Raw genomic sequence first — 15,778 nt, forward strand, 5'->3', positions numbered from 1 at the left:
GGCAGGAGGCAGATCCAGGCAGGGCGTCAGTGCCTCAGGGGCAAGAGCTGATCTCAGGCTGCAGTCAGCTCCCTGCAAGAGCATAGCATTCTTGTGGGCTCAGAGTTCTATCAGGCTGTGGGTCCACAACAATCCTGACCCCTGAAAAGAGCCAAACCCATCTCCTATCACCCCTTCAGGGAAGGCAGTGGTGTGAGGGAGCCATCTGGATTGCCAACAAAAGGAGCTGCCTTCCACCATCACCGCACTGCACCCACAGTGCAGCCCAGGTCTTCCGGGAGACCTGGCCCCTCTTCCCTGTACACCTGGATCCCTGTGGTGGAACCCTCCCTCCATCTCTGCTTTCGCACACACCATCTGTGAGCTCAGGACAGCAGCCCCCACAGTGGGGATGTGTTAGCTCCTGTGGGAGGGCTGCAGGGCACCCCACGACTATACCCAGTATCACCTGGAAGCATTCGCCTCTGTGAGGTCTTTGCCCAGGTTCCTCCATGCTCTGAGCCCAGGACATGACCCTGCACCTGCAGACACATGGAGAAGATAAAGAGCCCTGGCTAGAGAAAAGATCCCCAAACCACCCTCTGTGGAAGGAGGAGAAGCCCGCCTGGGGTCATCAGAAGGAAAAACACTAGAGAGCATTCAGGGCGGCCCTCTAGGATAGGATTCTCAGCGTGACCTTCCCCACCTAGGTTGACTCATCTGCACAGTCACCATCGGTTCACTTTCCCTCTGAAAAGCTGGTAATGAGGTGGACATGAATCTGTATTTGTAGTCACTATGTGTTACTAGAATGGGGCCTGGTCCCAACAAATGCTATGGAAATGTTGTTAAGGCACATGAATAGGATTTGGACATCGCCAGCTGTGCTGGGCCCTCCCAGAACAAGATCATTCAAGCTGCCTGCTCCCCTGGTCCCTACCATACCTTTTCCCCATCCTCTTCCCTGCCCCCCCCCCACCAGCTGGCTTCTTTCCTTCTGTTGGCACACTGTTGTTTTTCAAAGCCAGCTTACCTGCTTCTCTTTGCTCCCAGCTTGGGAAGGCTGTGACTTCTCAGAATCACGCAGCTAGCAGAGTTCAGAGCCTCATGAGCCCTAACCAACTTCCACCCTACCCTTGGAGTTGGCACTGGTCCCCAGCTGTTCTCAGGGCCCCCGCCGTCCTTCTGGCTCCAATGCTGGGGACCCAGGTGGATCCCAGGAAAGCAGAGAGGAGGCAGAGCCTCTGCAGAGACTCTTATACTGCGTCCCCAGTGGGCCCTCAGGTCATCAGAGCAGCCCCTCTGTGCTCCTCACATCCAAAGTAAAAGCCTCCAGAGCAGCCCGGGCAGGGTATGCCCTGCCCTCTGGACATAGCTCCCTTATCAGAAAATAAAGAACCCAATCAAAGTGCCAAAAGAAGGCATCCAAAGTTACCCTGACCACTGAAGGACAGCTCCACTTAAATGTGAAATGTCCTACAACTCCTAAGGCCACCAACAATCCCTCACTAAAAGGGGACCCCTTAAGATGCAAAGACATTAGGGAAAGTTTACGGAAAGACAAAGAAAACTTTATTTAAGCTCCAGTAAGTTTCTGGTACTGAACTATATCAATTCCGTTTACGCCATTGATGACGACAAGCAGAGATAACTCTTGGGCAATGACAACTGAAAATATGAATCCGGGCACTGCCCCAGTGAGGGAGGAGGGTCCTGCTCTGCCTGGAGACGCCTGCTCCAACCCCAGCCCAGCTCCAGAGAACTGAAAGAGAGCAAAAGCCTGCAGGGGACCTTGGACTCTCAGGTGCCTGGACTATGCAATAGTCAGAAAGCTTATCTCACCCCGATTTGCATCCCTTTGCCCTCTGTATTGGCAGGAAGGGCCAGGAGGCAATGACACTTCAAGGACACCACAGGACACTGGACCAGCACAGCAGAGTGACGTGAGTGAACAGTGATGTCAGGATCTCAGTCCAGCTGCTCACTAAGCCAGGAATGATTTTTCACAGCTAACACAAAACTGGTATAATGCTAAAGCAGTGAGCAGTTACTTCCCTTTACAGTAGACATGCAGAGGTTCTTACCTTTTCCTCTTTCAGGTAACGGCTACACAGGTTCCAATCAATGCTTTGGCCACAAAACAATAGTTAATATAAATTTAGGAATGTTTCAGGGATCCTAAATTGTAACAGGTGATCTAAAGTAGTCGATCTTCTTCTTAAATATGCAATCCTTTGAAAGTTTTTATTTATTTATTATTTTGAAGGTAGTAAAACACAACAGAACAAGACAGAGCAAAGCCAATTGAGACCGTGTAGTGAAACTGATACAGGACTTTACAGCAGGCTACTGGGATAACAGCAATATGTACCACAGTATATCTTGTTATCTTCACAATACTTGTTGTTTCAATCACGTATAGCAAAATAAAATGAAGTACACAACATTATAAAACTTATCAAAACAGAATATTGAATAGAACAGTACCATTAATAAGAATAAAGCAAAACAGTAGTAAAAATATTTGCCTTCAAAAAGATGGTACAAAGAAATCCCCTTATTTGCTATATTGTATATGGTGTTCTTATTTTTGCTGGATTGCTGGATTCTCTCCCTCCCTGAGCTTCAAGTCTCAGTTGAGACCCTTCCTGTGTCCAGGGGACCCCTCTCTCCTCCTGCTCTGTGGGAAGCCGCCTATGATGGCGCCCATTTCCTGCTTCCGGGTTCTTCCCGGCCTGAACAAGCCCGCCAAATTGTCAGGTCTGCCCAGTTACCCGTGACGCTAGCCTATCCGCTTGTTAGACGTGCTTCTCTGTGATTGGATACTGCTTCCCCTTATAAGAGGTTGTTCCTGCCCCCAACGGGCAGAAGAGGAACCAACGTTGAGGGTGGCGGACCTTGTTAGGTCCGGTTCGCTGTACGCAATAAAGTTTGAGAGCTGATCCTGCTCGAGTTTGGTCTCCTGTCTCCCGCGGCTCCGGTCATCTGGTGGCCCGTACGGGGAAAAAGGTAAAAGACTCAGCGACGTGCCTCTTCGGCCGGGAGGTGCGATTGCTGTCGCCTGCGGTACGACGGAGGACCTGGCCCAATAACAATGGAAGGCCTTGAGCGCCTCTTCTCTTCACCCTGATCAGCTACGTGAGATACAGCGGTTCCCGGGACAGGTGAGTACTGGATCGCCTGGGTTGGGTGGACGCACCTAACAGATTTTGAGCGCCACACGGGTGGACGCCGGTCTTTTTTTTTTTTTTCTTTGCATTTGTTTCACTTTCGTTTCGCCATTGTGGGCAACGCTGCTCGCAAACCCCTCGCTGACTCCCTAAGAGTCCTGCTGCGGACCCGAGGCATCTACATAAACCGGGTCACCCTTTCGAGATTTCTGGATCGTGTTAATGAAATTGCCCCCTGGTTTTGGCCCATGGGCTCTCTAACCCTCCCGTCATGGGAGAAGTTAGGAGGGGATCTTAGATGTGCCCGAGAAGAGGGACGCTTGGATCCCATGGTTTTACCCCTGTGGGAACTGATTAGGGCTTGTCTGACGGACGAACAAACCCCCGGGCTTTGCTCAGCCCGACAGGCTCTTGACAAAGCTTGATCCGAGTGCTCGGAGGAGCCCGAAGTCACACCTGACTTTGGGCCTCCAGAGAAACACAAGGGCTCCGAAGCTCGCGACCCATGGTCGCCCCCTTCAGGGTGCCAGGCCCTACTGCACCGCCGTGGCCGGAAGAGGAGTTGCTCCCTGGGCTGCCACCTCCACCCGTGGCCGCCAGAGGGCGCCCACAAACTATGGCACCGCCCTGGTTAGAGGGAGAGCTACTTCCTGGGTTGCCTTCTGCGCCCCCATCTGGGGAGGGAGGAGGACGTTCCTTCCACCAGAGGGTATGGTCGCGGCTTCCCTTTGAGTGTTCCGGTCTCCATGCATTCCCGGTACAAGTAGGAGGCAGGGGAGGAGGAGGATATTATGAGCCCTTAGAAATTAAACAACTTAAAGCTATCAAGGACGCAGTTTCAGCTTATGGGCCCAATGCACCATTTACCATGGCGCTTTTAGAGGCATTGGCAGGTCTGTGTGATCTCTTCACCTCAACAATCTATTGGTGTTAACCCGAGAGGACTGCGCCCCAATCATATTTGGCAAACACACATCCCAGAATTCGGAAAAATATGTACATGTTTCGGTTGACACCGCTTCTCAGGTTATGTTTGCTTCGGCAGAACCTGGAGAAAGGGCCACCCATGCTATTAATCATTGCCTGGCAGCCTGGGCTGCTTGGGGAAAGCCCAATATACTAAAAACAGACAATGGTCCTGCCTATACCAGCAAAATTTTTATGACATTTTGTCAACAAATGGAGGTCACTCTTAAACATGGCATTCCTTACAACCCCCAAGGACAAGGCATCATTGAGCGATCCCATCGGACACTCAAGGGTGTCTTACAAAAACAAAAGGAGGGAATAGGCCATGGCCTAACGCCCAAAGGAAGAATATCATTGGCACTCTTTACCATAATCATTCCCCTGCCATGGAACATAGCAATCCGTCCCCAACCGACAAAGGGCTGGTTAGATGGAAAGATGTCCTTACAGGACAATGGATGGGCCCGGATCCAGTGGTTAGCTGGACCCGAGGTGCGGTTTGTGTTTTCCCACAGGAACCAGGTCGCGAGCCACTGTGGGTCCCGGAAAGATTGACGCGAGCAGTAAACTCCCCACCAGTTCCTGATAAAGCACAGGAGGATAAGCCCGCGGACACAAGTCAACTCGACCCTTCTGGGACCGACGCTCAGCGCCCGAGACCATCTACAAACTAAAATGTCTGGTTTGGAGTTTTTTCTATTCTGTGGGTTCCTATTAATCACCCCTGTGATATGCTCAGATTCCACAGAACCACCACAATATCTTTGGGGTCCTTGGCACCACCCGCCCACATTGGCACCTTTTTCAGCGGCCTCGTCCGCCTCACCCAGGGTTTACACCATCAATCAAACAGTCCTTGATTACCTCTTTTTGGATCCTAATTGCCATGGCTATCCTAGTAGGGCTTGTGGTTATCAAATGCTTGTTAGACCGCCTTATGCAAACCCAGCAACAGGTCAAGGTCACAGCTATGGCAGCCATGCAAATGGCAGCAGGTGGCCCAGCAGGCCAGCAGGCCGCCGCATATCTCCTTCACATTGCAGAACATCAGCTATAAGAGCTGAGTGGGCAAGCCAATGACGGGTAAGACGGGAAAAGCCCTCCCGGTCAACCTAAGACAGGCTCCACTCAGATATACATGGCCTATAAGGCCAGGGGTCCCTCCCAGAGTCAAATTATTGGCATTGAGATGCGAGACCAAGGGTACTGCAGTGCCGTCCGCCCCAAAGGTTGGGGGGAAGGCAGGAATGAATGTCTATATGCATCCAGGTTCGGTTCACAAAAGCCTGGCCCTGCGAAAAAATGAACCACTCACCTTGAGCATGGTCCTGGCGCAAGGATATGTACAAAACAGGGTAATGCACAGCAGGGTATAGACCTCTACATTCTCTCATGCCTCGGCCTACAAGGTAGGCCCACTCCTAGGTGTCTAACAGCAACAAGGTCATAGACATCTTGGAGGGACCCACAGACCATCCTATTTTAATAAATAAAAAAGGGGGAGATGTGGGAAGCCGCCTATGATGGCGCCCATTTCCTGCTTCCGGGTTCTTCCCGGCCTGAACAAGCCCGCCAAATTGTCATGTCTGCCCAGTTACCCGTGACGCTAGCCTATCCGCTTGTTAGACGCGCTTCTCTGTGATTGGATACTGCTTCCCCTTATAAGAGGTTGTTCCTGCCCCCAACGGGCAGAAGAGGAACCAACGTTGAGGGTGGCGGACCTTGTTAGGTCCGGTTTGCTGTACGCAATAAAGTTTGAGAGCTGATCCTGCTCGAGTTTGGTCTCCTGCCTCCCGCGGCTCCGGTCATCGCTCTTCCTCCTTTGCTGTATTCAAGGGTCTGGACACCAACACTTGGAGAGGTTCTTTCCCTGCTGCTCACTGCTCCCCCACTTTCCCAAAACTCTAGGTTTGATTTTTGAGACCAGGTCTCTAAATTGCCCAAGTTAGGCTGGAATTTGCAGTCCTCCTGCCTCAGCCTCCCAGGCCTCTGCCATCACTGGCATGCACCACCACCACAGGCTACCGTGAACCTTTTAGACTTTATCCCCTTGATGGTGAGAACCGAAACTCCACCTTGGGTACCAGAAACAGCACCCAAAGTTACAGAGCCACATGGACAGACAGGAGCAGGGCTGCCCAAGGCACAGCTCAGGTCTATATGGCCACCCACTGGGGGACACCTGCACTGGGGACACCCCAGGAATCTGGGGGACAGGGACGGCAGGATCGTCTAATAATACAGAGCCTTTCTTCTTGTCTCTTTCAAATGCTGTTCATTTGCACTGAACTATGTCGTGCTCATGAGTTTTTGTTTGCTGCACGTTCAAAATACATTGCTGAACCAAGGGCATGCACCCTGGTTCTGGACTCAAGTCCAGAGATGCCTGGAAGGCACCAGGGCTGTTTGGGCCTGGAAATGTTACCCTGGTGCTCTGGCCAAGTTTCCTAGGCCTCTGCTGCCCCCTGGAACTGCCCAAAGACAGTGAGACACAGACAAGAAATCCTGGACATCTGGAAAGGAACAAGAGAAATCCCATAGAGCGCAGCATGCTGAGGGATTCCAGAGCTATGAAGTCAAGGAACAGGCAGACGACAGTGGTGATCGAGGCCTGAGGTGGAGGTCCCTGGCAGGCAGAAGGGGATGGTAAGACCGGAAGGGGGGCTGGGCATGTGTCGGATGCTGGGAGAACCCTGCCCACCTCTGGAGGAGGCCCTCAGCGTACACAGAACCAAATCCTGGGTTACAGGACTCGGGGACCAATGCATGCTTTCTCTGTACCACACTTCAACTCAAAACAGGGCCCAAGTTCCAAAGACAATGAGGGCTGCAGGCCAGGTCACCAGCTCTGCAGATTCCTGGCCTCAGGCAGAATGGAAATTGCACATCTGTTCTCCTGCTTGGGGGCCTCTGGAGGGAGGGCTCTGTCCCTGTTGCTGCCAGGGTGGAGCCAGTCTCTGAGAAGAAGATCAGGTCACCAGAAGCCACTCTCCTGGTGTGACCAGCTCCGTTCTCAGACTACTCGGTCTTGCTCCTGAGCACTGTGCCCCTCAGAGCCACAACTCTGAGGGTCACAGCGCCCTGTCACCCATCAGCTCCTCAGCAGCCAGCGCTCCTTACCCCTTGGCAGCTGCTAATTTGTGTTGTGTTGTTTTTTTGAGGTAGGATCTCACTCTATAGTTCAGGGTGCCCTTGAACTCACTGTGAAGCCCACTCTGGCCTCAAACTCATAGTGTTTCTCCTGCCTCAGCCTCCCAAGGGCTGGGATCACAGGTGTGCACCACCACACCCGGCTCAGCTTTCCAGAATTCTTTCAGCAGCTTCTTGCAGTCTTTGCAGACCTACCAGGGCCCCCACAGGTGTTTTCTGCTCTTGGTTCTCACTGCCCTGCTGCTCTTGGTGTCACTCCTGGGATCCTCTCCTGGTTCTCCAGAAATGTGAGGGTCCAGCCTATAAAAGAAGAAAAGAAAATAAAGAGACTCTAGGATGGGGCGCACCCTCTGAGGACCTGCACAGCAGCAGCAGAGGGAGCAGGGCAGGGCTGGTTCCTTGCAGTGGCAGCAGAGTGTAGTACTCTGGGACAGGTCCATGTTTCAAGCCTGCCACAGGCAAGGCACACATCTCCCAGCGTGGCTGTAAGGCTCCAGCACACCCTATGTCAAGGTGATAGCCAAGAGAAGCAGCTGCTTGATCCACAGCACCTGCCTTTCCCCAGCAATGGCAAAGCTGGTCACAGCTGCCCCCTCTTTCAGAAAGTGTCCAGAGGGGTGGCAGCTCTGACTCTGGCCCTCTGGTGCCTGGGACTTCAAGGATGACACTGTGGGTCACTACCTCCCGGGTTTTTGCCCTGACAGGTGCCACTCCCCAAAGACATCTGCACCACTGTCAGCCCCACTGAGGCTCCCATCAGGGCTGCAGCCTGGGCAGCTGCCAGGGCAGCCAGGGAGGAGTGGGAAAGACCTGGAACAGTCACCCGGGCCACTGCCAGGGTGTGTGAGGAGAGGGCAGGACAGCCGTCACTCAAATCACCTCCCTCTGGCTGTCAGGGTGACAGAAGAAATGTCAGGCCTGGTTTCCATCTCAGATGGAGGCAACAGTGGTCACAGCCTGGGCCCCTTTCTTCTTGCTCTGGTCCCCTGGTCCCACCTGTGGAATATGGATCACCCAAGTGCCAACCTCACGGCAGATCTCGAATGGATTACATGACTTCTTGCATGGAAGTATTCACTGCTGCAATGTTTGCCCATGACCACATCCATTTTATAAGCAAACCACCTCCGTGGGGGCAGCACCTTTGCCACAACTAGTAGCAGAACCCCAGGACGACAGGCTGTATCTGCTGGAGAGCACATTAAGCAAGGAGGACTTCTCCCTGGGCCAGCTTGCAAAACCAGACTTGACACCATGATAAACCAGACCCAGCCCGGCTCACTGGTCAGTGAAGGCAGGTCTTAGTGCGGTCAGCAACTCTGCACTCAGGATGCTTCCAACACAGACCTCCCACAGGGCCTCGCCTCTGACAGACCCAATGAGAAGACCCTGCCAGGCAACCCAGTGGGGTCTGTCCACAAAGGTTGGTGTCTTGGATAACACAGCAGGGAAGGAAGGGTGGAGCATAAATGGGGGGGGGGGAACAGACATTAACTAACACCAAGAAACCAAACTCGGGGGCTGTGAGCAAAGTTAACAAGGGGCATTAAGGTGCGAACCCCACCCTTATCCCTCTCTGTCTCTGACAAATGATGCCCGCCCCCTGCTAGGATGAACACACCAATGACCAACCCAGGGGCCTGGTCAGGGAGTGGGGGGTGGGTGTACAGGGAGGTGGGCAAGGGCGGGCGGCAGTCCTGGTAGAGGAGGCAGAGGAGGCAGAGGACGGGATGAAGGTGGCTCTGAAGTCACAGCCCAGCCTCCCCTGGGCACCTGTCAAGCCCTGTTGCCACTTCTGGTCTGCCCTGTCCCCTCCCTGCCTGAGCCCTGGGGATCAGGGACAGCTCCTGGTCTCACAGAACAGTGATCAGGGCAACCCTGAGTGACAGGTCCTACACACATCTGTGGAGAGCCTTGCCAGGCAGGCCCAGCCACCACCACCACTGTCCCCCAAGACCAGGAAGGAACGCCTCTGAGTCCCATGGGTTTACTCACCAAGCAGAGGGTTTCAGGGCTGGTCAGTCAGTAGTCAGCCTAACCACTGTGCTGAGGCATTACTGGTAAGCAAAAAAGCTGCCCACATCACCAGGCACATCCTGATCACTCTGGAGATCTGTACACAAGGGTGAAACTGTCACCACGACCTGCATCACAAAAATTAACTTTAATAAAAGCAAAATCCTGAGATCGTCTAAACTTATTATGAAGACCAGAGGTAGAAGAAAAAAAAATAGAGAAATGAATGATTTAAAAGCTAAGGCCATCCAGGCATGGTGGCACATGTCTGTAAACCCAGCACTTGGGAGGCTGAAGCAGGAGGATCTGGGAGAGTTCCAGGCCATCCTACGCTACACAGTGAGAACCTGTCTCAAACAAATCAAAGAAACAAAAAAGAGAAGCTAAGGCCAAAACCAACAAAAGACTGTTTCATGGTTTTTCAAAAGGTGATTATTCAACAGACACTCCTGAATATGTGTTGAAACCTTGACTTACAAGCCCTGAAGGTTTAATCACACCATCTACTCCCTCCTGCTACAGTGTGAACTCTCCTATGATCTTGGGTCATCAAGGCATGGGCAGCTCTCCTGGCCTGTTCTCTCCTCCAAGGATCCCACTTCCCATCACCCCACGGCCAGTAGGATCCATGGGAACAATTTACCCTTCCTTCCCCTCAACTCTCCCCATAGCAGAGCCCGACCCAAAGGCTTCTTTCTAACTGCTCTCTACCCCACTGTGGTATTGCTAATTCACCCCAGGCCTGCTGCCTCACTGTCTGGCAGGAGCAACGGCTCCCTACCCCTTCACCCCAGAGGACCCTGGGCCTCAGGAGTTGTAATTCAGTGCTTATCACCCCTTTGGTATGTTCGGGAGTGTGTGTGTAACCTTCGCTATCAGATCTGCCCTTTGGGCCCATGTTTATGCACACAGTGCAGGAGAGCTGCCCATGCCCTGATGGCTGGGATCATCAGAGCCCACACTGCAGCGGGAGGGGCAGAGGCCGAGGGTAAACCCACAGGATTTTAAGACAAGGTTTCAACACGCATTCAGGACTGTGTTGAAAGTCATTCCTTGGTCTCTCGCCTGGTGGATGTGCTGCAGCTTCCTGCCTGAAACAGTGAGGGGGGCCGAGCCGAGGGACCCCGTTACAGCCTTGCTGACCACCATCTTTCACCCGGAGGACACATAGCAGCTGCCCCACCTAAAGGAGGGAACTGGGCCAAGCTGTGGGAAACTGCTCCTATCTTACCTACAACCTTCTTTTGGCCTGAAGAGCTCCAGCCACCACCTGGAGGAAGGAGCAGCACTGCTGAGGGGGGAAGCTCTGCTGCCACAGAGGGCAGCTGTATAGCTTGAGGAGGCTTTAGGTCTACCTGAGAGGAGTCTGGCAATCTTCTCTTAATCCAGGGGCTTCGCTGCCCAAGGAGGGAGCTACACTACCAGAGGAGTCCCAGGAGTCCAGGACATGAGTCACTTTCCAACACGCCCAGGGGAAGCTTCGAACAACACTTGAAGCTTGAAAATATAGGAAAATGACAAAACAAAAGACAAAAATGCAATCTCAAACATCCAGCCCATCCCAAGAAAGCCATGTACATAGAAGAAAATACAGGCCACATACCTGAAATACTTGAAATAATAGTAACCTAAATAAAGAAGCAACTCTGGGAAGCCTTAAAGGAATTCAAAATTGAAATAATCTCTCAGGTAAAAGAGGAAATGATAAAAGAAATGAAGGAGATGCTGAGCATATCTAAAGAAGACACAGTTAAAAAATTGGAGAAACTAAACAAAAAGAATCCCTGGATGAGCAATATAAGAAACAGACAGAATATATAAAGCAGATGCAAAGAGATATATAGGAAATCAAAAATTCCCTTAAAAGTTGTAAAAACCACCTCAATGAATGGGAAGATAGAATTTCAAACCTCAAAGACAAGATTGCAGCCAGGTAACAGGAAAGGAAAGATCTTTTAAAAATAACAAGAAATCAGGAAATAGCAATTCAACACCTGCAAGATGACGCAAACAGAAACAACATAAGGTTGATAGGGAAAAATGAAAAAGAAGGGGACAACATAAAGGATGTCAAGAGGATATTTAGAGAAGTAAGAGCTGAAAATTTCCAAAACATGAGATTGGAAACCGATATCAAGATCAATGAAGCATATAGAACTCCAAATAGTCATAACCAAAATAAAACTACACCCAGATATATAATAATCGCCATCCCAGAAATTGAACAAAAGAATATAATATTTTAAAAGCTATAAGAGAGAAAAGACAGATCATCTATAAAGGAAAACCTATCAGAATCACAGCAGACTTCTCAGCAGAAACAATAAAATCAAGAAGAGCACGGAGTAAAGCATTTCAGATCCTAAAAGAAAATGATTTCCAACCTAGACTGAGGTACCCTGAAAAACTGTCCTTCAAAAATCCATGGAGAAATAAGATACTTCCATGACAAAGAACAGCTGAAGAACTTCATGATCACCAAGCCAACCCTGCAAAGAATTCTGAAATACACCCTAGATACATTTAGGAAAAAACCACTAAACAAAGCAGACAAACAGAACAGAAAGATAAAGATGCAACAGCAGAAAGATAACATGTCCACAATAAATTGATATATAACAGTTATAACCATTAATATAAATGGTCCCAATGCACCAATTAAAAGAAACAGACTGGCAGAATGGATCAAGAAACAAAATCGAACTATATGCTGTCTACAAGAAACCCATCTAACCCAAAAGGATACTCACAGTTGAAAAGGCAATGGATGGAAAACAATACTTCATGCAACAGGAACCCAAAAAAAAATGGGGGTAGCTATTCTGTTTGCAGAAAATGTGAACTTCAAACCAAGAATAAACCTAAGAGATAAAGAAGGTCACCTCCTACTAGTTAGGGGAAATTTTCAAGAGCGATAACAATCTTAAATATATATGCACCAAATTCCAGAGCACCTAGCTATACAAAGCAAGTATTAACAGAAATGAAATATCACATAAGCACTAACACAATTATAACAGGAGAACTTAACACACTATTGAAACCAAGAGACAGATCAACCAGACAGAAAATCAGCAAAGAAATAACAGAACTGAATCACAACTGTGAACAAATGGACTTGATACACATATACAGAGTGTTCCATCCAACAACATCTGAACATACATTCTTCTGAGCAGTACATGGGACATTCTTAAAAATAGACCATATACTAGCCCACAGAACATATTTAAGTAAATGCAAAACAATGGAAATTATCCCATGCGTGTTATCACATCATAGTGCCAAGAAACTAGAAATTAATGATAAATGAAACTGCAAAAACCTCCACAAACACATGGAAATTGAATAATAGACTCTTAATCAATCAGTAGATCACAGGAGAAATTAAAGAAGAAATTAAACAATACATACAAGCAAACAAAAATACAAATACAACTTACAAGAATCTGTGGAATGCAATGAAAGCAGTCCTCAGAGAAAAATTTAGAGCACTGAGTTCCCACATCCAGAAAACAGAATGAATACAAACAAACAATCTGATGTTACACCTTAAACATCTAGAAAAAGAACAAGAAAAGCCCAAAGCCAAAAGAAGGGAGGAAATGATAAAAATCAGAGCAGAAATTAATGTAATAGAGACTAAGAAAACAATTCAAAGAATCAATGAATCAAAGAGTTGGTTCTTTGAAAGAATAAATAAAATTGATAAGCCCCTAGCCAATCTTACTTTTAAAAAGGGGAGATAAAGCTCAAATTCATGCAATAAGGAATGAAAAAAGTAAAATCACTACAGATTCTGTGGAAATGCAGAAGATCATCAACACCTATTTTGAAAACCTCTACTCTCAAGTGTTTGATAACAAAGAGGAAATAGACAAATTCCTAGAAGCATATGAAGTACCAAAGCTAGGTCAAGAAGATGTAAAACTGCTGAATAGCCCAATTTCTATTAATGAAATTGAAAAGTAATGAAGTCCTTACCTAAAGAAAAGCCCAGGCCCAGAAGGATTCACTGCAGAGTTCTACAAGAAATACAAAGAAGACTTAATGCCAACACTCCTGAAACTCTTCAATGAAATTGAAAGGGAAGCAATCCTTCCTAATTCCTTCCTAAAAGCAAATATTATATTTATACTAAAACCTGAGAAGGACTCAACTGAAAAACAGAACTACAGACCAATCTCCCTAATGAACACAGATGCAAAAATCCTCAATAAAATATTGGCAAATAGGGTGCAGCAAATCATCAAGAAGATCATACACCATGACCAGGCATGCAGGGATGGTCCAACATACATAAATCAATAAATGTAATACACCATATCAATAGAGCCAAAAGTAAGAATCACATGATCATTTCTATAGATGCAGAAAAAGCTTTTGACAGGGTCCAACATTCATTCATGATAAGAACCCTGCAGAAAACTGGAATAGATGGTCTTTACCTCAATATAATAAAGGCCATCTATGATAAACCAACAGCCAATATCATACTAAATGGACAAAAATTGAAGGACTTCACTTTAAAATCAGGCACAAGACAAAGATGTCCCTTATCACTACTCCTATTTAATATAGTACTGGAAATACTAGCCAGAGCAATTAGACAAGAGAGAGAAATAAAAGTGGTAAAGCTGGAAAAGAAGAAGTTAAATTATCATTATTTGTAGTTGACACGATACTCTACATGAAAGACCCCCAAAACTCCATTGAAAGACTCCTAGATATAATAAATAAATTCAGCAAGGTGGCTGGATACAAAATCAATACTCAAAAATCAATAGCATTCCTATACACTAACAACAAAATATCAGAGAGAGGAATAAGAGAAGCCACAACCTTCACGCTAGCAACCAAAAAAATGAAATATTTAGGAATTACTCTTATGAAAGAAGTAAATGATCTATTCAGGGAAAATTATAATACACTGAAAAATGAAATTGAAGATGATCTCAGAAAATGGAAAGGCATCCCTTGCTCATGGATAAGAATAAATATTGTGAAAATGGCCATTCTCCCAAAAGTTTTATACAGATTCAATGCAATGCCAATAAAAATACCATCAACATACCTCATAAATCTCGAGAAATCACTGCTAAAATTCATCTGGAGTGAGAAGAGACCTAGAATAGCAAGGACAGTTCTAAGCAGCAAAGGCAAGGCAGGAGGCATCACAATCCCTGACTTGAAGTTATACTACAAAGCAACTGTAGTAAAATCAACATGGTACTGGAACCAAAACAGAGCCAAAGATCAGTGGAATCGATTAGAAGATACAACCACAACTACAAACACTCTCAACCACCTTATCTTTGATAAAGGGACCAAACATGTTCACTGGAAGAATGACAGTCTCTTTAATAAATGTTGTTGGATAAACTGGCTCTCCATATGCCATAGACTAAAACTAGACCCATACCTATCACCATGTACTAAAATAAAATCTAAATGGATCAAAGATCTAAATATTAAAACAGAACACTAAATCTATTGGAAGACAAATTGGGTAAAAACCTTGAAGATGGGCTGGGGACTTAGCTCAGCGGCATAAGTGCCTGCCTTGCAAGCAGGCAGTTGTGAGTTCGATCTCTGGTACCGGTAAAAATGAAAAAGACCAAAAAAAAAGAAGAAGAAGAAGAAGAAAGAAAGAAAGGAAGAAAGAAAGAAAAAGGGAAAATCTTGAAGACATAGGAGTAGGTAGAGAATTCATGAACAACAGTCAAACCGCACGGGAAATACTTCCCACAGTCAATAATTGGGATCACTCTTATTAAAAAGTTTCTGTATGTCAAAAGAAATCTCCAACACAGTGAAAAGAAACCCTCAAGCTGGGAAAAAATCTTAGTGAACTGCCCCTCAGACAAAGGACTTCTGTCTAAAACATATAAAGAATTAAAAAAAATCAGACCCCCAAAATTCAAAGACCCAATCCAAAAATGGGCATCTGAGATGAATGCACAATTCTCAGATGAAAACATACAAATGGCAAATAAATATATGAAAAAATTTTCATCATCATTAGTCATTAGAGAAATGCAAATTAAAACCACACTGAGATATCATCTCACTCCTGAAAGAATGGCCAAGATCAAGAAAACCACCAACAACAAATGCTGGAGAGCCTGTGGGGAAAAAGGAACTCTCCTGCACTGTTGGTGGGAGTGTAGACTAGTGCAACCATTGTGGAGGTCAGTCTGGAGATTTCTCAGAAAGCTGGGATTGGAAGCCCCATTTGACCCAGCTATTCCACTCCTAGGCATATTCCCAGAAGAACTGAAAGCATCATACCACAGTGATATATGTGCTCCCATGTTTATAGCAGCACAATTTGTAATAGCCAGATCTTGGAAACAACCTACGTGTCCATCAACTGAAGAATGGGTAAAAAAAAGTTCTGGTATTTTTTTACAATGGAGTACTACTCAGCTATAAAGAATGATCACACTGAGATATTTATAAATAAATGGACGCAGCTTGAGACCATACTCATA

At 47.3% G+C, this 15,778-nt stretch overlaps 1 long non-coding RNA gene across 6 annotated transcripts in view; it reads right to left on the minus strand.

The window, feature by feature from the left end:
- Positions 1-2,212: 2,212 nt before the first annotated feature.
- Positions 2,213-15,778, minus strand: part of LOC101787651 (uncharacterized) — a 45,880-nt gene continuing 32,314 nt past the window's right edge. For 4 of the 6 annotated variants that reach the window (XR_010044162.1, XR_010044163.1, XR_010044164.1 and 1 more), the window contains 2 exons: positions 9,264-9,412; positions 2,213-7,568 (listed from right to left, as the gene is read on the minus strand). This is a non-coding gene — a long non-coding RNA (uncharacterized LOC101787651). The remainder of the gene's footprint in view (positions 7,569-9,263; positions 9,413-15,778) is intronic. The other 2 variants (XR_010044166.1, XR_002792201.2) reach the window with 2 other exon arrangements.

The sequence above is a fragment of the Cavia porcellus genome, unplaced genomic scaffold (genome assembly GCF_034190915.1).
Source record: "Cavia porcellus strain 051 isolate PalLab524CR breed Dunkin Hartley unplaced genomic scaffold, mCavPor4.1 scaffold_28, whole genome shotgun sequence".
Taxonomy (NCBI): domain Eukaryota; kingdom Metazoa; phylum Chordata; class Mammalia; order Rodentia; family Caviidae; genus Cavia; species Cavia porcellus.